The sequence below is a fragment of the Hypanus sabinus genome, unplaced genomic scaffold, assembly GCF_030144855.1.
Source record: "Hypanus sabinus isolate sHypSab1 unplaced genomic scaffold, sHypSab1.hap1 scaffold_1577, whole genome shotgun sequence".
NCBI lineage: Eukaryota > Metazoa > Chordata > Chondrichthyes > Myliobatiformes > Dasyatidae > Hypanus > Hypanus sabinus.
The window spans coordinates 25,081-32,689 of NW_026779656.1; the positions used below are offsets into that span (position 1 = coordinate 25,081).

Genomic DNA, 7,609 nt, shown 5'->3' on the forward strand with positions numbered 1-7,609 from the left:
TAAGGATGTTGCCGAATGAAATGTGCTTATTTTAAAAAACATCGTCTGTATTAACTTACTGCCACAGACACTGCTTAACTTGATTCAGCAGCTGCTTAACCTGATTCAGCATAAGACCACAAAATATAGGAGTAGAATTATGCCGTTTGTCCCATCGGTTTTGCATCGACATTTCCTCTCAGCCCCATTCTCCTGCTTTCTACTGGTATCATTTAATGCCCTGATTAATCAAGAATCTATCGATCTCTGACAAATATACAAAGAGACTCGGACTTCACAGGGGCCTGTGGCAACGAATCCGACAGATTCGCCACTCGCTGGCTGAACAACTCACTCCTCATCTCTGTTCTAAAAGGATGCTCTTCTATCTCGAGGCGGCGTCCTTTGCTTTTAGATTCTCCCACCATAGGAAACATCCTCTCGACTTCCGCCCTGTCAAGGCCTTTCACCATTCGCAATCTATTGAATTCAAGTGAATGCAGGCCCGGCGCCATCAAACGCTCTTCATATCACTAGCCATTCAATCGCAGCATCATTCCTCTGAATCTCCTTTCAACCTTCTCCAGCTTCAGCCATACTTTGTCGGGTAAGGGAACGAAAATTGCTGACAATACTCCAAGCGAGACCTCGCCAGTTCTTTATAAAGTCTCTGAATCGCATCCTTTCTTTATATTCTCGTCCTCTTGAAATGAATGCGAGCATCGCATTTGCCTTCCTCACCACAGTCTCAACCTGGAAATTAACCTTTGGGACATGATGGTGCAGGTGAGTACGTCACAATGGGAGTCCTGTACACGGAGTCCCGAGGCTCTTAGCGCCTCAGTCTTCTTGTTTGCATTTTCTCTCCTTTTAGAAAGTCTGCTCCTTCATTTCTGATATCAAAGTGTTTGACCATATATCTTCCTGCACTGCATCTCATTTGCCACTTCCTTCTCCATTCTCCAACCTTCTGTAGTCTCTTTAACTCCGAGAAGAACTTACTGCTCTTTTCGCACTGAAAAATCTGCATGTGGTGAGTGGTGTCACACCAAAGTCTCCCACATCGAGCTGACTACCACACATTCTCACTTGCACCCGCCCAACTCTTGCCCATTTCTTAACTCCCCATACTGGTCATCTGCTCTCCACGTTCAGTTCAGCGTCAGTGTGTGGATATGAAAAAGTGTACTATCGCTCTCCGTCCTCAAATGCTACCTGACCCGCTGTCCACTATTTCTGCAGCGAGCCGTGATTTGTAAAAGCTGACGAGGAGAAGCCAGGAGAAGTGGGTTGAGAGGGTTAATATATCTGTCATGATGGAATGGCGGATAGATGAGATGAGCCGAATAGCCTAATTCAACTATTATATCTTGTGGCGTTGTGGCCAAATTTGATGAGGGACTAATGGTGAAAATTGCTTTTCTTGACCCAACATACCAACCTGTCTGGCGCCCCTGAGACAAAATTTGGAGGCTCGGAAATTTTAAAGTGATCGTTTCAAAGATGGTTTCCCAGATAAACACCTCGCTACGAGGATGGGATTCGAACCCACGCGTCCAAAGCACAATGGATCAGCACTCCATCGCCTTTTCCTCTCGACCACCTTGTCTGTTCTTCTTGCTCTTGTAATTATAGTTCTGAATTTCTTCAACACGTCCAAACACACTGGATGAACTCAGCATGTCGGGTAGCATCGATTGAAAAGCGACAACTGTCGTCGAGACATCAACTGTCTCAACTTCATCATTCCTCTCTCATGTTCCAACTTCACTCCCTCTGAACGCAATGCCCTCCACTCTCTCCGCACTAATCCTAACCTCACCAACAAACCTGCAGACAAAGGTGGTGCCGTAGTAGTCTGGCGGACGGACTTCTACCTCACTGAGGCCAAACGGCAGCTCTCTGACACCTCCTCGTACTTACCCCAGGAACAGAACCTCACCAAAGAACATCAAACCATTGTCTACTCATTTCAACGGATGCTGCCCGACCTGCTGAGTTCATCCAGCTTGTTTGTACGTGTTGATTTGACCACAGCTTCTGCAGTGTACTTTGTTTGTACTATCTCTTTCCGTCCACAAATGCTGCCTGACCCGCTGTCCACTGTTTCTGCAGTTATTCGTTATTTGTTCTGTATGAACAAGGAGAACATGACTTTGAAAAAAAAATATCGCAGTTGCAGTCTCAATAAAGCTGGAAATAACTGTGCGAGGTCTTACAGACAATAACTTTAAGTGGATGCAGTGTGGATTTGATCTTCTTCACTCCTCACTGCACCTCAATCCACTCAGAGACGCTGTCTCTCTGTAGAAGAGGGTGACCATACATTTCCTATATTGGATTCTTGTCCTACTCACTCAGTTTGCTGACATCACCTTGACTCATCTGCACGGGGTCATCACTGCTCAAATCTCAGTGAGTATTGTCAGGTCCGGTCGGGGTTATTGTCGTGTGCACAGGGACAGTGAGGGACAGGTACAATGAAACACTTGCAGCATCATTGCAGGCTCGAAAAGACAGACAGTACGCAAAACATATATTGTACAATTCTGCATCATTAACAAAAGATAGATATAAATCTTGTGCCAGTTTCAGATTTGGAAATGATTCATCAGGCAAACTGATGACATAGAATGTGAACTATTATATCCACGGGGGAGCATGCAGACCCAAGAAAGGCTGTTTATTCCTTTTCTTTAAACAGACAGGCAACAGAGAGAAGGGCGAGTCTCTAGTCCTCTTCAGCCAGCCCTGGCATTCAATAAGATCGGGCTGTCCCAGACTTTTTCTCAATCCTCACCCCACCCCATATCGCAGTTGCCGGACAAAAGTCGGACGGTGTCCTCCACCAAATCTTCTACCGTCTCCCCAGGTGAGAGGAGATAAACTTCTGTCGCCCGCCTTTATTTCGACGCCGTTAAGGCGCCCCCAGCAGCGATTAGAAGCATATGGATTTGACTGTTATATAATGGGACATTTTTCTGAGTTTTGCTCGGTATTGACGGGACTTTGGGGAGGCAGAAGCAGTCAGGGTCTGTGGGATGGAACAGCTCTTGGGCTAAAACCTTTCTGCAATTGGATAACACATTGGATTGACATCTGCATACACGAATCGGAGCTAGGTAGGTTGCACGTCATTTGACGAGATTGGTTGATGTCGGACCATTAACCGCGTCAGTGACAATTGGCGCGGGTGATTTTGACGGAAGGTCAGCGAACCGATTTGTCTATGGCAATAGGCGGGATCGCTCGCTAGACAAGAGAGCAATGGGGAGTTTGTACAGTGAGTGATATGAAACGGCGAAAGCTTGTCGCATTCAGACACTGTTCTGCCCACTTCAGCGAATCAGTCATAATCTCAATCTCCCCTCTCCCAGCCGCAGCTGAAGAACATTTCTTATCGAATATGTATATATTTTTATCAGTGGAAACTTCACGTGTTTTTAGCTATCCGAAATTTCACATGGTGGTTAAAGGAGCACTGAACCAAAGTACAGGAGCAGATTTGTTTAAAATATCGGCACACCTTCATGTCATATTACCTGTTCGCCCCGACATTTCAGCACCAGTTTACACCCACTACCCTAAGATCCACCCTAGCTGTCTAGTAAATGAAAATATATAAACGTCCCACCACATTCACGCAGTCCTTTTACTAAATACGAATATTGATAGCTAGCCGTTCTCTTCAGCCTGTGAGGAAAGTGTGGGAGTGAGGAGCAAAGGAAGATCTGGAGAGAGAGAGAGAGAGAGAGAGAGAGAGAGAGAGAGAGAGAGAGAGAGAGAGAGCGTGTGCGCGCACGCGTGTTCGTGTGTGTGTATGTGTGTATTAGAGAGAGACAGAGAAAGAGCGGGACATGGAAGTGAGGCAGGGAAGAGAGTCACATCGTAGGCTGGACAAGAGAGATAAACGGGGAGTTTGTGGGTGTGTGGGGTGTGTGGTGGAAGAAATTTTCAGTGTTTTGCGTTGAAATGCTGAATCAGGGCCACCTTATCTGTTACATAATCTCAGCTAAAAATGCTGCGAGAATTGAACTGACAGAAATATGGGATGTCAACTCCACAAATTCTCTAATCTCCCCAGTTGAAGGAACAGGATTTATTGAAGAACGTGGTACCGGCTCCAGATCTGTGCTGGATACGGTACCAGAACTCAGTACATCGAATCCCATGTCGTTAATGAAAATCGAATCGGGAAAGTACCGCGTTGAACAGAGAATCAGAATCAGGTTTATTATCTCCGGCATGTGACGGGAAATGTGTTAACTTAGCAGCAGCAATTCAATGAAATATATAATCTAGCAGAGAGAGAAAATAATAATATTAACAACAAATGAAATGAAACATAATAATAAATAAAGAAGTAAATCAATTACCTAAATTGAATAGATTATGAAAAATATGCAAAAACAGAAATACTGTATATTAATAAAGTGAGGCCTGTGCAAAACTTCAAAGTCCATTCGTGATTCTGATTGCAGAGGGGAGGAAGCTGTTCCTGAACCGCTGAAAGAGCGTTTCTGTCTCATACCCTTAGACACCCAGGTTCAAACCTGATATCCGGTGCCATCTGTGTCGACGTTGATCCTATGCAGATTGGAGGAATTTTCATCGTCAGTGTCATGACGGTCTATTATCATCCTTCATTAATGAGCTGTCCTTACTGTGTGAGGCTGATGACGTAACGTAGCCGGACAGCGGGTTGCAATGAGAATATTTAGGCTGCAATTGGGTCGTTCAGTGAGGGCGCAAACTGGACAAAAGTGTTTATTGCTGGAATGGGTGAGGTCATGTACTTCGTTGAGATTGGTATTACATAAAGGACGATCGGTTGGGGTGAGACTGTCAAAGGAAACTGTTCACGAAAGAGATGGCGAGCCGATGGGTGGATCAGGTATTTTGGAAGGCCACTGCAGATTGTAGTTCATTGTAACTCGATTGGGAATTAGAAATAGAGGAAACATTGTGATACATCTGTACAGGTTCCTGAGGTTGGCTCTGATGCGGTGACGGTAATTTCACTCCCCATATATGCTGAAGGGTACAGTAGCACTGGAGAAGCTCGGAACAGTTTAACTGACTCACCTCCAGTGATGAATTTACATCCTCTGACGAACAACTGAAGTTAAAACAGTTCACTGCAGAATATAGAACACAATGCCCTCGGGTGGACTTTGCCACAACTACAATAACACAGGAATCGAGTGAGATTAGAATCTGACAGGGGATTAAACATGTCGCCATGCGAATCGGAGAGCGAAAGGACGATGTCCACTTCTTGACACTGACGCTGAAATATCCGTTCTCCGGGTTTGATTCTTTTAGTTTTGCAAGACAGTAAAATTCCGAACTGCAGAGAGTTTAAGCTGCTTCCAGGGGATTGATCAGAGTCGGAATAGAAATGAACATTGCACAATGAGTACAAATGTATTGTATTGAATTGTATTGAAGAGTGTAAAAATACGCAGTTCTCAACTGAACACAGAGGGTGCTGCGCTCAGACAGCATCAAGGGTGTTAAATTTTATTGGCAGTGGGATTGTTGGTGTGAGCGCTGCGAGCAGGGTTCGAACCTGCGCGGGGAATCCCCATTGGATTTCAAGTCCAACGCCTTAACCACTCGGCCATCGCAGCTAAAGAATGTTCAGCATCGCATCAATGTTCAGCACCCACCGTAGCACTGCCCCTGAAGTGAGGGTTTTAATTGATTTCTGTTTAGTAATGGAAAAGGTGAATCATTATTCCAATCCAAATAGTATAATTGGACAGCTGTGGAATTTGTTTCAACACCGTTAGGTCAGACCGGGAGTATAGAGGGGTAACACTGCCGTCAGTATCATAAATGAAGGAGATTTCCAGTATTAGGGATAAAGAACAGGATCAGAATTTAGTTTACATGACGAACATATGTCAACATTACCTTGTTCTTTTATATTCTAATCCTCCTGAAATGAATGTTAAAATTACATTTGCCATCCTTAACCACTAACTAAGCCTAGAAGTAAACACTTAGGGAATATTGCACAAGGTATCTTTGCAACTCTGATTTCTGAAACCTTCCCCATGTAGAGACATTTTTTATCCTTTCTTCCAAGGTACATCACCGTACCGCACGATCATTTATTTGACAAATCTTCTCCCTTTCTCCTCAACTGTCTTTGATCTTCAATGTGCTTTGAATCTTTTGAGTTTTTGAACTCGTTGAAGTCAGGCTACATTTTTTATAATTTCCTTTCTTTAGCCTAACTTCCTTCAGAGTGGAGTGACAATCGCAGTTTTCTAACCATCAGGATCTGTTCTAGAATATCAAGTCAAGTCACTTCTTAATTCTCATTTCGACAATAACTGCTGGTACAATACATAGTAAAAATGAGACAACGTTTTTCAGGACCATGGTGTTACATGACACAGTACAAAAACTAGACAAGTCTACGTAAAAAACAAGACAGAAAAAATATACACTAGACTACAGACCTACCCAGGACCGCATAATGCACACAAAACAGTGCAGGCATTGCAATAAATAATAAACAAGACAATAGGGCAGTAAGGCGTCAGTCCAGGTTCTGCGTATTGAGAAGTCTGATAGCTTGGGTGAAGAAGCTGTTACATAGTCTGGTCGTGAGAGCCCAAATGCTTTTCACAGACGGCTGGTGGGAGAAGAGTTCGTATGAAGGGGGAGTGTGGTCCTTCATAATGCTGTATGCTTTGCCGGTGCAGCGTGTGGTGTAAATGTCCGTAATGGCGGAAAGAGAGACCCCAATGATCTTCTTAGTTGACCTCACTATCCGCTGCGGGGTCTTGCAATCTGAGATGCTGCAATTTTCGAATCAGGCAGTGATGCAGCTGCTCAGGATGTTCTCAATGCAACCCCTGTAGAATGTGATGAGGATGGGGGGTAGCCCCTTTCCAATCCGCCTGGACGGCTCCAGACTTAGTTCCCTGTTATTTTCTGCCAGTAACGAGGTCGAGGACAGCTATGGTCCCTGACCTTAATTCTGCGAGTGCCGTGGTCGTCGACTGTTGTTGCCTTTGTTTTTCATGCGAGTGAGGGCGTTGAGGGCTGTTATCATTCCTGACTTTATTTCTGCGAGTGACGTGTTCGGGTACTTTTATTGTGGCTTTTTTCTGGGGGCTGTGGGGAGGCATTTTGAGGTCTGCGAGATTTGTTTCTTTGCTTTTTTCGTGCCGGGGTTGATGTTTGTCCTTTCATGAAAACCGATGTTCTCTCGGTATTTCATTGCTGTCTGGAGCAAGGAAATCTCCGAGTTGTATTGTAGATGCGGACTTTGACAATAAAATTAACCTTTGAACTTTTATATTCTCCTCACTCGTGTCACTATGTTTCCACTTACTGTATGAAATAATCGTAACTCTGATTTTATCTTCTCGCTCGCAGACTGCAGGACAAATTCAATCATATTACAATCACTGCCTCTCAAGCATTCCTGTCTCTTAATCTACCTGGTCAAAACACAACGCAGTACACAATCCACAATTGCCTTTTTCTAATGTGCTCAGCCAAAACGTACTCTAAAAGTCCATTCAGTAGGCATTACACAAATTCCCTCTCCGAGTATCCAGCGACAACTGGACTTTCTCAAACTACCTACATATTGAGATCCTACGAT

General features: G+C 44.3%; 1 non-coding gene across 1 annotated transcript; it reads right to left on the reverse strand.

The window, feature by feature from the left end:
- Positions 1-5,530: 5,530 nt before the first annotated feature.
- On the reverse strand, positions 5,531-5,612 carry trnas-uga (transfer RNA serine (anticodon UGA)). Its single transcript has one exon. It is a non-coding gene; the product is annotated as a tRNA-Ser (tRNA).
- Positions 5,613-7,609: the final 1,997 nt, after the last annotated feature.